We start from the raw sequence: 12507 nt of genomic DNA on the forward strand, positions 1-12507 counted from the left end.
TACATCTGCTAGCCTACCACTGGAAGAGGTCATGCAACCTACTCAACTATGCTAGAGCCCATAATAGCTTGTGGCTGCACACGGAAGTTTCTAGCATGAATAATCTTATGATTCCTTTGAGTCTGGGTGGCAAACCATAGTAGGATCACACGGTATAACCCCGGGATCTCCTAGGACAACACTGGTATATCCCAGGGTGTCCAGGCAAACCACTGGTATATCCCCAGGGTGCCCCAGCCAATCCACCCAGATGTGTATTAAAGTAGCCACCTTAATTTAACCATTAATAATAACTCTCACATCTGTCATGAATACACTCAACCGATCCATGTCTACGAGCATAGCATAGCAACATGAGCTTAACGTAGAAGTAACTCCCAAGGGTTTGATTAAAAGGGCAATAGGTTCTACCTCATCATCTACTTCCCAGTACCCACATGTTATCAAATCCTAACCATGCAATGTTTGAGGGATTGAAACTAATGCATAAAAACTGGGTATGAAAGGGATATGATCAAAGTGTGAACTTGCCTCGTACTGTTGATGTAGATGATTCGCACTCATAATTCCTGATAGTTCTACTCGTCACACTCCGGTCAATCTATCGTGAGCAAGCAATAGTAACCACACATAAGCAATCAAGTAAAAGAATCGGAGAAAAGATCTCGGAAAACTTCGAAAACAGGGAAATAACTCTTACAACAGAAAACAATTTCTAACAGTGCCAAAATTAGGTGGATTTGGCCTTATTAGAAAGTTTATGTCAAGAGCTTCAATTTGCAAAAAGAATCAACTCAAACGGAGTTATAAAACTTAAGTTATGATCAAACAAAGTTCAAATACAAATCTATTTGAATTCAAATTTTAAAACTTCCAAAAATATGTTTAAGTTGTTTTACTGGTTAGAGGAGATCATAACGAAGAAGTGGGCGTTGGTTTCGTTGGATTTGGACAAGCGAGTAAAAAGTAGCGAGTGTTTGAAGTTCAGGGGCTAAACTGTAAATAAAATAATTGCATCTAGGTCCCTTGCCGAAATTAAGACAGAAAAAGAAAAAACTATCGGATGAACGTCCGGTACAGAACCCTAACTGAAGAAACCGTTCGCTCCAAAGACTAATCCAGCGAGCGTTCACTACTTAAAAAACGTTTCGAAAAAGAAAAAAACAAAACCGATCTGGTTCATTGGATCCAGATCCGACGGCGAGGGAGAGGTTGGGAGGTACCGCGGCGGCGGCGGCGGTGGCTGCGATCGAGGGAGGCAGTTCCGGTAGCGGCAGACGGCGGCTCCGGCGGCGGCGGATGCGGTGTGGGGCGGTGGGGTGGTGCGGCAGGCGGTGGTGGCGGCTTCGGCGTCGCGTGGTGAGACGGCGGACTAAGCGGCGGCGGCGGCGGCGGCGAGAGGCGCCGATGGCGGCGCGTCGCGAGGAGGAGGAGAGAGGGGACCGGGTCCACGGGTTATAAAGCCCGGGGCCGGCTGCTTGCGGGAGGAGGCAGGAGAGTCCGGCCTCGGCACGGACGCCGAGGTCGGCGCAGCGGCGATGGTGTACGGGCGGCGGAGTCCGTCGCCAACTCGGGGACGGCGCGGGGCGCTAGGCTGGGCCGTGGCCTGGCCCGGTTGACTGGGCCGGCCCAGTTCGGCAGTGAAGGAGAAAGTTTTTTTAATAGTCAGACAAAAAGAATAAAACAAAAAGAAATAAAAATATTATATAGGCATATAATATATCAAGATTTTCAGAAAAAGATCTTCTACGACATAAACATTATTCTGGCTTCAAATAAAATCCACAAAAATTCAAATAAAGCAAAGAGTGCTTCTGGTACATTTAAAAACCAAATAAAAATATTTTAAAATACCAAAATAGTTTCAAATTCATTTTTCTCCAATTTTCTAATGTAGTGAATCATTTTACCCTAATTTCCATATAGTTTATTTTTGGAGAAAAATAATTTGAATAAAACCCAAATAACTCCAAATTGAAAAAAATAATTTCCAAAAGAACTTTAAATTTGATTCTTTTAAACTTCCAACTCATATTTAATATGTTTTGAAGAAGTCATTTTATCTTCTCTCATGAAAATCATTGAGTTGCTTAAAGTTTCTGAATTTGAAATATTTCCAAGTGAAATTCAAATATTTTCAAAAACCCTTTTCATTTATTTAAATGGAAGAAGTCATGTCATGTTCTCTCTAGGTTCTTGTATTTGAAAAGAATTTGAATTTACGGAGATCATAAATACAAAATGAAAGTTTGGGAAAGTCCTTTTATTCCCTCTCATTTAACTTTCAAAAAGTTTCGAATTTCACTCAATTTCGCACAAGAAACCACACCACAATCAAACAATCAAACAAATCTATCTATTTAATATAACATTCCAAAAATTTAGAATTTTGGGATGTTACAAACCTACCACCCTTAAAATGAATCTCGTCCTCGAGATTCGGAGAAGCTAGCAAGAAATAGGTTAGGGTCGGGGTCTTCTCAAAATCCATCGATACTCTCAGGGGGTCTGGGGTGCTACCACCCTTAGAAACATCGTTACGGTCCCATCAATACTCATATACTCCATCCTTATTCTTGACAGGGCCGGTCTTTCAGATCTTCAGTATAATTCCTTCTCTGGCTCTTCCGGTAGTAGCATAACCTTTTCCTCAATACTTCTGTCCTTTCATCTTGGTAAGGTTCTTCTGTGACGAGGTCTTCTTAGCTGACAGGTCTGGCGCCAATACTAAACAACTATCGATATCTCATGGTGGTCATCAATTTATGGTTTCTCCTGCAGGAAATGGGTATGGGTTGATCCTCACCGTATAACCTACGGTTGGCAACAACTTCCTTGTACAAGGGAAAATTGGCATACCATTCTAAGGTTTAAACAAGGTTTAATATCGTCGTCGCTCTACTATAGGTAAGTCACTCAGATTTACCATCCCATATACAAGGCGAACAATAACAGTAAGTCGGTATGGTGATCAATCCATCCCGCACCCAAATCATTATCTTGTATATGGTTTAGCGAATCTCGCATTCTAACACTCGGTCATCCTCACAAGCATTGCAGAATTTCTCTTGTCGACGAACTGGGTTCGAAAAAAATCCATTGATTCTGCAAGCCAAACAAACATCTATCGTTCCTTCACAACTCCCAGGTTTTGCGTTACTCCTATAAAATCGGTTGTCGCTAAAAACGTAACTCTTTCCAGGGTTTTTCCTTCAGCAAGAGTGTGCTTGCTTCTTGGTAGGTCCTGGGGCCTATGGGTTATGGGCTCATCTCATCACTTGTAAACCTTAAACTCCTCATCTGGGGGCAACTGATCTTTATTCCAACATCCAGCTTCCTAGCATTCTTAAATCCATCCAATTGTACTATCTCCCTTCCTTCTATTGGGACCAAACTAAGACGTGATTACTCAGACTCATCATGGAGTTACAATTGCTCCGTATTACCAACAATATACCTCCTTTATATTCAATAGTACTTCATCCCTTCATATTCTTGGGGTATCCCACATATCGAGATAAAACTCGTACTTATGAAGTCCACTCCGTGGAACATCATTATCCTTTCCAGGGGTCAAAGTGTCCTCACAGGGTACTACCACCCTTGGAATGCACAAATTCTTCCATAGACCATATTTCTCATATCCTCAAAAATGGTCATAATCTTTCTTCATAGAGTAACAAATCATAAAATCCAATCAGTACCACTGGTGCTAACTTTATTGATTCTCCATTTATTACAATCTTCTGCATTTCCATTACATGCCTCAACTCAACATCCCAATATAAAAGAATTGTTCCCACACTACTTCTGTATTTCTCACAGACTCAACTATTTAACACAAGCCTCCTTCTCTTTGGGACAATCTCTGGCAAATTGCCTTGCTTCGTTACAGCAGAAACATATTACTTTTGACATGTCTCGAGGTTTCCTTGTGATTATATAGCCTCCTTGGGTCCTCGGCTTCCTTTTTGGGCAACTGCTGAAGTAGTGCCCTGTCTCCTTGCACCTGAAACATGTGATATGACTCAGGTCCTTCCCGGAATCCAATCTACTTCTCTTCCTGGACTTTTCCGTTCCAATCAAGGCTTCTATTTCCTGTGGGTCATACTTTACTTCCTCTGTCAGGAATTGTACTAGATCCCCATTCAGACAATTCTGGGAGATGTGTCCTTCTTCTCCACATGAATAGCATGACTTGGTGCAGGGTTTAATTGGGTTTTCTTTGGGTGTGTCCCCCACCTCTTCCTTCAGCACAGGTTCTCGTAAAATTTCCATGAGGGCTCCTTCCATTGCTTCCTTCTTCTGCTGGATGGTCCTTTGTACCATGGGGTAAATGTGACACTGAGCAGGGTAGTGGGTAGTCCCTTCACACAAGAAACAAGTGGTCTGCCTAGTTGGGCATTCTTCAGCTGGGTGACTTCCTTCACAATTAGGGCATTCATCCTTGTGTTCTTTATGGTTGTATCCTATTTCTCCACAAAGCTTACATGCACAAGTTTTCTTCATATCCTTTCCATAAGTCTTGAATTTCGGGGACACAAGACGAGACTTTAGCAAAGTCAACTTAAATTCCTTCCAAATGGTTACTCCTTGCCATCCATTGATGGTTTGGTACATCCTCCACCAAGTAGCAGCACCTCTTTCAAAGCACTGAAGAGCATGCTGGGCCATATACTTTTCGGCTATAGTGTTATTCTCCATATGATCTTCCATGTTCTGAATCCATCGGTCTGTCTCCAATTGACTTATCGGTCCCGAAAATATGAGTTCATCTCCATTCATCCTCTATTGGGTCCAAAAAATATAAGCTCATCTCCATTCATCCTCTATTGGGTCCAGAAAATATAAGCTCATCTCCATTCATCCTCTATTGGGTCCATAGGTTTTGGGGTGAGATGAGAGAGATAGAGAGTGATACACACAATGCAAACAAAGTTTTGAAAAGACAAATTTAATTTTGTGGCTGTCGGAAAAAACAACAAACAAATGACAGCTCACAAATGTCGCATCTAACGTAAGTATATAACAGGGGTTTGGTCTTCTAAAGGTCAATAAAACTTCAAAGTTGCCAAACTCTTCAAGTCTTGTTCATGTCTCCGATGGCTTCTTCCGATCGTGCTTGTCCTTCTCAAGTTCTTTTGCCAGATCATCTCTGTTGACGCGAAGTCTCTCGTGACGTCCTTCAATATTTTGGAGTTGTGTTCCAAACTTCTGGGTTTCAACATCCTTGGCATGAACCATGGTCCTACTGTCCTTCAGTACCGGACGAATCTCTGGTATCTCAAGGTTTTGCTCCTCCAGCTTGGCTACTTTCAGCTTCTGGGTCCTGAGTTCTTCACGAAATGCTTCCTTATCAAATACAGCTTCCTACAGACCCATCTTAGAATTCTTGATGTAATACTCCAGATCCTGGCGATACACCAGCTAAGGTTAAAACTTCATCCTTTGCTGATAGGTGCTCCATCAGCCTTCTACCATTCAATCCTTCCGAAGAAATGTGTGCTTAACTAAGTATGGTGACAATAGCATAAGAGGGCGATAACATCATGGATAACCGTGTTTATGCCCTAGTCATTTCCATGAGCTATCATTCCATAGTTCATATCTCCTGCCTTAGGGTTTTCTTGACAAAAACTCTGAGTTTTAACGCTCCATGTTCTGGTCCTTCTCCGACACACATTGATCTTAGGTATTGGCAACTTCAATAGTCTGACAAGTTCCATAAGGGTAGCCTTCCTAGGTCATACAAATCTAGAAATTCTTCAGAGCCTTCAAATTCTCCTAGTCTTCGGAGTCTTCAACCGTTGTAGTTTCCATTATTATAATGCTCAGTAAAATCCTCTTCATTCTGAAGTGGTCTTAGTTATCCAATATCTTGTTCTTCTCGGAGTGGTCTCATCAGTCGAATCTTCGTGTGGTTAAAAGGGGAAAGGGGTATAGTCTAACTAAAGGGGATGTTTGAAAAAACTCAGAAAAGAAGAGAGGTAAAAGCTCTTTTGAAAATAAAGTTTTAGAGAAAAAATCTTTCCTATTGGCTTGCCAGTTTCTAGGGGTCACGTCCTACAGTCAACATGTGCTCTGATACCATCTTGTAGCGACCCGACCCCAGACGGTCAAGTCTCTGTGCTTAAGTGTCATCCCTAGATCGGTATGCTGACACACACAGTACTCGAGGATTTATAACAGATGTAAATCACATGTATAAAGTAACGTAAGTACTATTACCTCAATCCAAATAGCGGAAGTAACAACAAGGTTGTGGATTCCCATCAACACCAACGGCAAAGTTGAGTGTAGAAATCGTAACCCTAATGTATCACTTACTCGTCGTAAGATTCCTGCAACATGAGACATTGCAGCCACAAAGGGTCAGTACATTGAATGTACTGGCAAATTCACACCATAGGATAATGATGAATAATAGCTATCACTACATGCATATTTGGCTGGTGGAAAGCTCTAGGTTTATTTTTGCATAAAGCCAATTTTCCCTACTACAAAGGAATATATTTTATTTAACTACAAAGTTTGTTGAAAACATTGAGAAGGTATATCCCCAACTCAATCCCAAAATATTACCAAATCATTAGTAACCCAACAATTTCATTAAATAGAGAGATGAGATCAACATGATAATCCAAGAACCAGATACTCAAGATGTCCATAACCAGGGACACGGCTAACCATGATTAGTTTGTACACTCTGCAGAGGTTTGCACACTTTTCCCCACAAGACTCGATCTCCTCCGTTGGATTTGTCGCACTTCATGGTGTTTGAGAAACGGATGACCGAGACACAGTCTTTCAGAAACATTAACTCTAACCCCAGGTAGACAGTACCAACCTACAAGCCCTACATCTGCTAGCCTACCACTGGAAGAGGTCATGTAACCTACTCAACTAGGCTAGAGCCCATAATAGCTTGTGGGTGCACACGGAAGTTTCTAGCATGAATAATCTTATTATCCCTTTGAGCCTGGGTGGCGAACTATAGGAGGATCATACGGTATAACCCCGGGATCTCCTAGGACAACACTGGTATATCCCCAGGTGTCCAGGCAAACCACTGGTATATCCCCAGGGTGCCCCAACCAATCCACCCAGATGTGTATTAAAGTAGCCACCTTAAGTTAACCATTAATAATAACTCTCACATCTGTCATGAATACACTCAACCAATCCACGTCTACGAGCATAGCATAGCAACATGAGCTTAACGTAGAAGTAAATCCCAAGGGTTTGATAATAAAAGGGCAATAGGTTCTACCTCATCATCTACTTCCCAGTACCCACATGTTATCAAATCCTAACCATGCAATGTTTGAGGGATTGAAAGTAATGCATAAAAACTGAGTATGAAAGGGATATGATCAAAGTGTGAACTTGCCTCGTACTGTTGATGAAGATGATTCGCACTCATAACTCCTGATAGTTCTACTCGTCACACTCCGGTCAATCTATCGTGAGCAAGCAATAGTAACCACACATAAGCAATCAAGTAAAAGAATCGGAGAAAAGATCTCGGAAAACTTCGAAAACAGGCAAATAACTCTTGCAACAGAAAACAATTTCTAACAGTACCAAAATTAGGTGGATTTGGCCTTATCAGAAAGTTTATGTCAAGAGCTTCAGTTTGCAAAAAGAATCAACTCAAACGGAGTTATAAAACTTAAGTTATGATCAAACGAAGTTCAAATACAAATATGTTTGAATTCAAATTTTGAAACTTTCAAAAATATGTTTAAGTAATTTTACTGGTTAGAGTAGATCATAACGAAGAAGTGGGCGTTGGTTTCGTTGGATTTGGACAAGCGAGTAAAAAGTAGCGAAGGTTTGAAGTTCAGGGGCTAAACTGTAAATAAAATAATTGCATCTAGGTCCCTGGCCGAAATTAAAATAGAAGAAGGAAAAACTATCGGACGAACGTCCGGTACAGAACCCTAACTGAAGAAACCGTTCGCTCCAAAGACTAATCTAGCGAGCGTTCACTACTTAAAAAAAGTTTCGGAAAAGAAAAAAAACAAAACCGATCTGGTCCATTGGATCCAGATCCGACGGCGAGGGAGGGGTTGGGAGGTACCGCGGTGGCGCGGCGACGGCGACGGAGAAGGCGACGGCGGTGGTGGCGGCGGCTGCGAGCGAGGGAGGCGGTTCCGACAGCGGCGGACGGCGGCTCCGGCGGCGGCGGATGCGGCGCGGGGCGGTGGGGTGGTGCGGCAGGCGGTGGCGGCGGCTTCGGCGTCGCGCGGTGAGATGGCGGACTAAGCAGCGGCGGCGGCTGGTGAGATCCGGCGGCGGCGGCGAGAGGCGCCGATGGCGGCGCGTCGCGAGGAGGAGGAGAGAGGGGACCGGGTCCGCGGGTTATAAAGCCCGGGGCCGGGTGCTTGCGGGAGGAGGCAGCAGAGTCCGGCCTCGGCACGGACGCCGAGGTCGGCGCGGCGGCGATGGCGTATGGGCGGCGGAGTCCGTCACCAACTCGGGGACGGCGCGGGGCGCTAGGCTGGGCCGTGGCCTGGCCAGTTCGGCAATGAAGGAGAAAGTTTTTTTTAAATAGTCAGACGAAAAGAATAAAACAAAAAGAAATAAAAATATTATATAGGCATATAATATATCAAAAAATTTTGAAAAAGATCTTCTACGACATGAACATTATTCTGGCTTCAAATAAAATCCACAAAAATTCAAATAAAGCAAAGAGTGCTTCTGGTACATTTAAAAACCAAATAAAAATATTTTAAAATACCAAAATAGTTTCAAATTCATTTTTCTCCAATTTTTTTATGTAGGGAATCATTTTACCCTAATTTCCATATAGTTTATTTTTGGAGAAAAATAATTTGAATAAAACTCAAATAACTCCAAATTGAAAAAAATAATTTCCAAAAGAACTTTAAATTTGATTATTTTAAACTTCCAACTCATATTTCATATGTTTTGAAGAAGTCATTTTATCTTCTCCCATGAAAATCATTGAGTTCCTTACAGTCTCTGAATTTGAAATATTTCCAAGTGAAATTCAAATATTTTCAAAAACCCTTTTCATTTATTTAAATGGAAGAAGTCATGTCATCTTCTCTCTAGGGTTTTGTATTTGAAAAGAATTTGAATTTACGGAGATCATAAATGCAAAATGAAAGTTTGGGAAAGTCCTTTTATTCCCTCTCATTTAACTTTCAAAAAGTTTCGAATTTCACTCAATTTCACACAAAAAACCAGACCACAATCAAACAATCAATCAAATCTATCTATTTAATATAACATTCCAAAAATTTAGAACTTTGGGATGTTACATGTAATGAACTCATTATTTATTTATATTGGTGTTAAACCTACTGTATTCCAACTTCTCTATGGTTCATACCCCCCGATACTAGCCATAGATTCATCAAAATAAGAAAACAACACACGAAAAACAGAATCTGTCAAAAACAGAACAGTTTGTAGCAATCGGTAACTTTCGAATACTTCTGTCATTCCAAAATTCTGAGAAATTAGGAAGTCCTAAGCAATTTGTTTATTAATATTCTGCAAAAAGAATCAACTGAAAAGCACGTTCCTGTGATTTATGAAAACTAATCTCGTGCGTGCAAAAGTTTCTGTTTTTCAGCAAGATCAAATTAACTATCACCGTAGGTTATCCTAAAGGTATTACTTGGCACAAACACTAATTAAAACACAAAACCACATATAACCAGAGGCTAGATGAATTATTTATTACTAAGCAGGAACAAAAAGCAAAGAACAAAAAATAAAATTGGGTTGCCTCCCAACAAGCGCTATTGTTTAAAGCCTTTTTAGCCAGGCATTGAGGTTTCAATGATGCTCACATGAAAGACAAGAATTGAAGCACAAAGAGAGCATCATAAAACATGTGACAAACACACTTAAGTCTAACATATTTCCTATGCATAGGTATTTTATAAGCAAACAAATTATCAAGGCAAGCAAAAACTAGCATATGCAAGGAAGAAAAAAAGAGATGATAGCAATGTCAACATGAAGAGAGGTAATTTAGTAACATGAAAATTTCTACAACCATATTTTCCTCTCTCATAATAATTACATATAGGATCATAAGAAAATTGAACAATATAGCTATCACATAACATATTCTCAACACGATCCACATGCATACGAAGTTGACACTCTTCCTAAATAGTGGGATTAACATTAACTAAAGTCATGACCTCTCCAAACCCACTTTTATCAAAAATGCCATAAGATTGAACATTCTCCAAATATGTGGGATCTAAAGTTGACACTCTTCCAAACACACTTTAAATATTATTGCAAACACTATTATCAATCTCATATTCAGCTTGGGGCTTAAATAAATTTTCAAGATCATAAGAAGAATCACCCCAATCATAATCATTGCAACAAGTAGTAGACATAGAAAAACTAGCATCCCCAAGCTTAGGGTTTTGCATATTATTAGCACAATTGACATCAATAGAATTTATAGTAAAATCATTGAAATCATGCTTTTTATTCAAGGAGCTATCGTGAATCTCTTCATGAATTTCTTCATCACAATTTTTAGATTCACGAATTTCAAGCAAACCCTCATAAAGATAATCTAGTGCACTCAAATCACTAGAAATTGGTTCATCATAATTGAATCTCTTAAAAATATTAGCAAGGGGATGAGGATCCATAAACTTTTAGCAAGCGAAGATGCATGCAAAAAGAAGGCACATGGTAACACAAGATCGAACGGAAGGAGGGCGAAGAAAAGGAAAAGGTTAAGTGGGGGAGAGGAAAATGAGAGGCAAATGGCAAATAATCTAATTCAAGGGATAAGAGTTTGTGATGGGTACTTGGTATGTCTTGACTTGTGCGTAGATCTCCCCGGCAACGGCGCCAGAAATCCTTCTTGCTACCTCTTGAGCATGCGTTGGTTTTCCCTTGAAGAGGAAAGGGTGATGCAGCAAAGTAGCGTAAGTATTTCCCTCGGTTTTTGAGAACCAAGGTATCAATCCAGTAGGAGACGACACGCAAATCATCTAGTACCTGCACAAACAAATAAGAACCTTGCAACCAACGCGATAAAGGGGTTGTCATTTCCTTCACGCCCACTTGCAAAAGTGAGATCTGGTAAAGATAATAAGATAAATATTTTTGGTATTTTTGTTGTATAGATTGAAAAGTAAAAGAACAGCGACAGAAATTGGCAAGTTGACGGAAAACTAATATGATGTAAAATAGACTCGGGGGCCATAGGTTTCATTAGTGGCTTCTCTCAAGATAGCATATTTTACGGTGGGTGAACAAATTACTGCCGAGCAATTGATAGAAAAGCGCATAGTTATGAGAATATCTAGGCATGATCATGTATATAGGAATCACGTCCGCGACAAGTAGACAGAAACGATTCTGCATCTACTACTATTACTCCACACATCGACCGCTATCCAGCATGCATCTAGAGTATTAAGTTCATAAGAACAGAGTAACGCATTAAGCAAGATGACATGCTGTAGAAGGATAAACTCAAGCAATATGATATAAACCCCATCTTTTATCCTCGATGGCAACAATACAATACGTGTCGGTTCCCTTTCTGTCACTGGGATCGAACACCGCAAGATTGAACCCAAAGCTAAGCACTTCTCCCATTGCAAGAAAGATCAATCTAGTAGGCCAAACCAAACTGATAATTCGAAGAGACTTGCAAAGATATCAAATCATGCATATAAGAATTTAGAGAAGAACCAAATATTGTTCATAGATAATCTTGATCATAAACCCACAATTCATCGGATCTCGACAAACACACCGCAAAAAGTATTACATCGAATAGATATCCAAGAAGATCAAGGGGAACTTTGTATTGAGATCCAAAGAGAGAGAAGAAGCCATCTATCTAATAACTATGGACCCGAAGGTCAGTGGTAAACTACTCACACATCATCGGAGAGGCTATGGTGTTGATGTAGAAGCCCTCCATGATCGATTCCCCCTCCGACGGAGCGCCGAAAAAGGCCCCAAGATGGGATCTCACGGGTACAGAAGGTTGCAGCGGTGGAAATAGGGTTTCGTGGTGCTCCTGGATGTTTTCAGGGTATATGAATATATATAGGCGAAAGAAGTAGGTCGGTGGAGCTGCGAGGGGCCCACGAGGGTGGGGGGCGCGCCCTCCTGCCTCATGGCCGCCTCATTGCTTCCTTGACGTCCACTCCAAGTCTCCTGGATTGCGTTTGTTCCAAAAACGATCCCCGCGAAGGTTTCATTCCGTTTGATATTTCTTTTCTGCGAAACACTAAAATAGGCAAAAACAGCAATTTGCACTGGGCCTCCGGTTAGTAGGTTAGTCCCAAAAATAATATAAAAGTGCATAATAAAGCCCATTAAACATCCAAAACAGATAATATAATAGCATGGAACAATCAAAAATTATAGATACGTTGGAGACGTATCAATAACCCACCTAGCATGGAAGATATTGACAGCCCTAGTTGGTACATGAGCGATTCGAGCATACAAAACAGATTATTATTTGAA

This window comes from Triticum aestivum, chromosome 4D (genome assembly GCF_018294505.1).
Source record: "Triticum aestivum cultivar Chinese Spring chromosome 4D, IWGSC CS RefSeq v2.1, whole genome shotgun sequence".
Lineage (NCBI taxonomy): Eukaryota > Viridiplantae > Streptophyta > Magnoliopsida > Poales > Poaceae > Triticum > Triticum aestivum.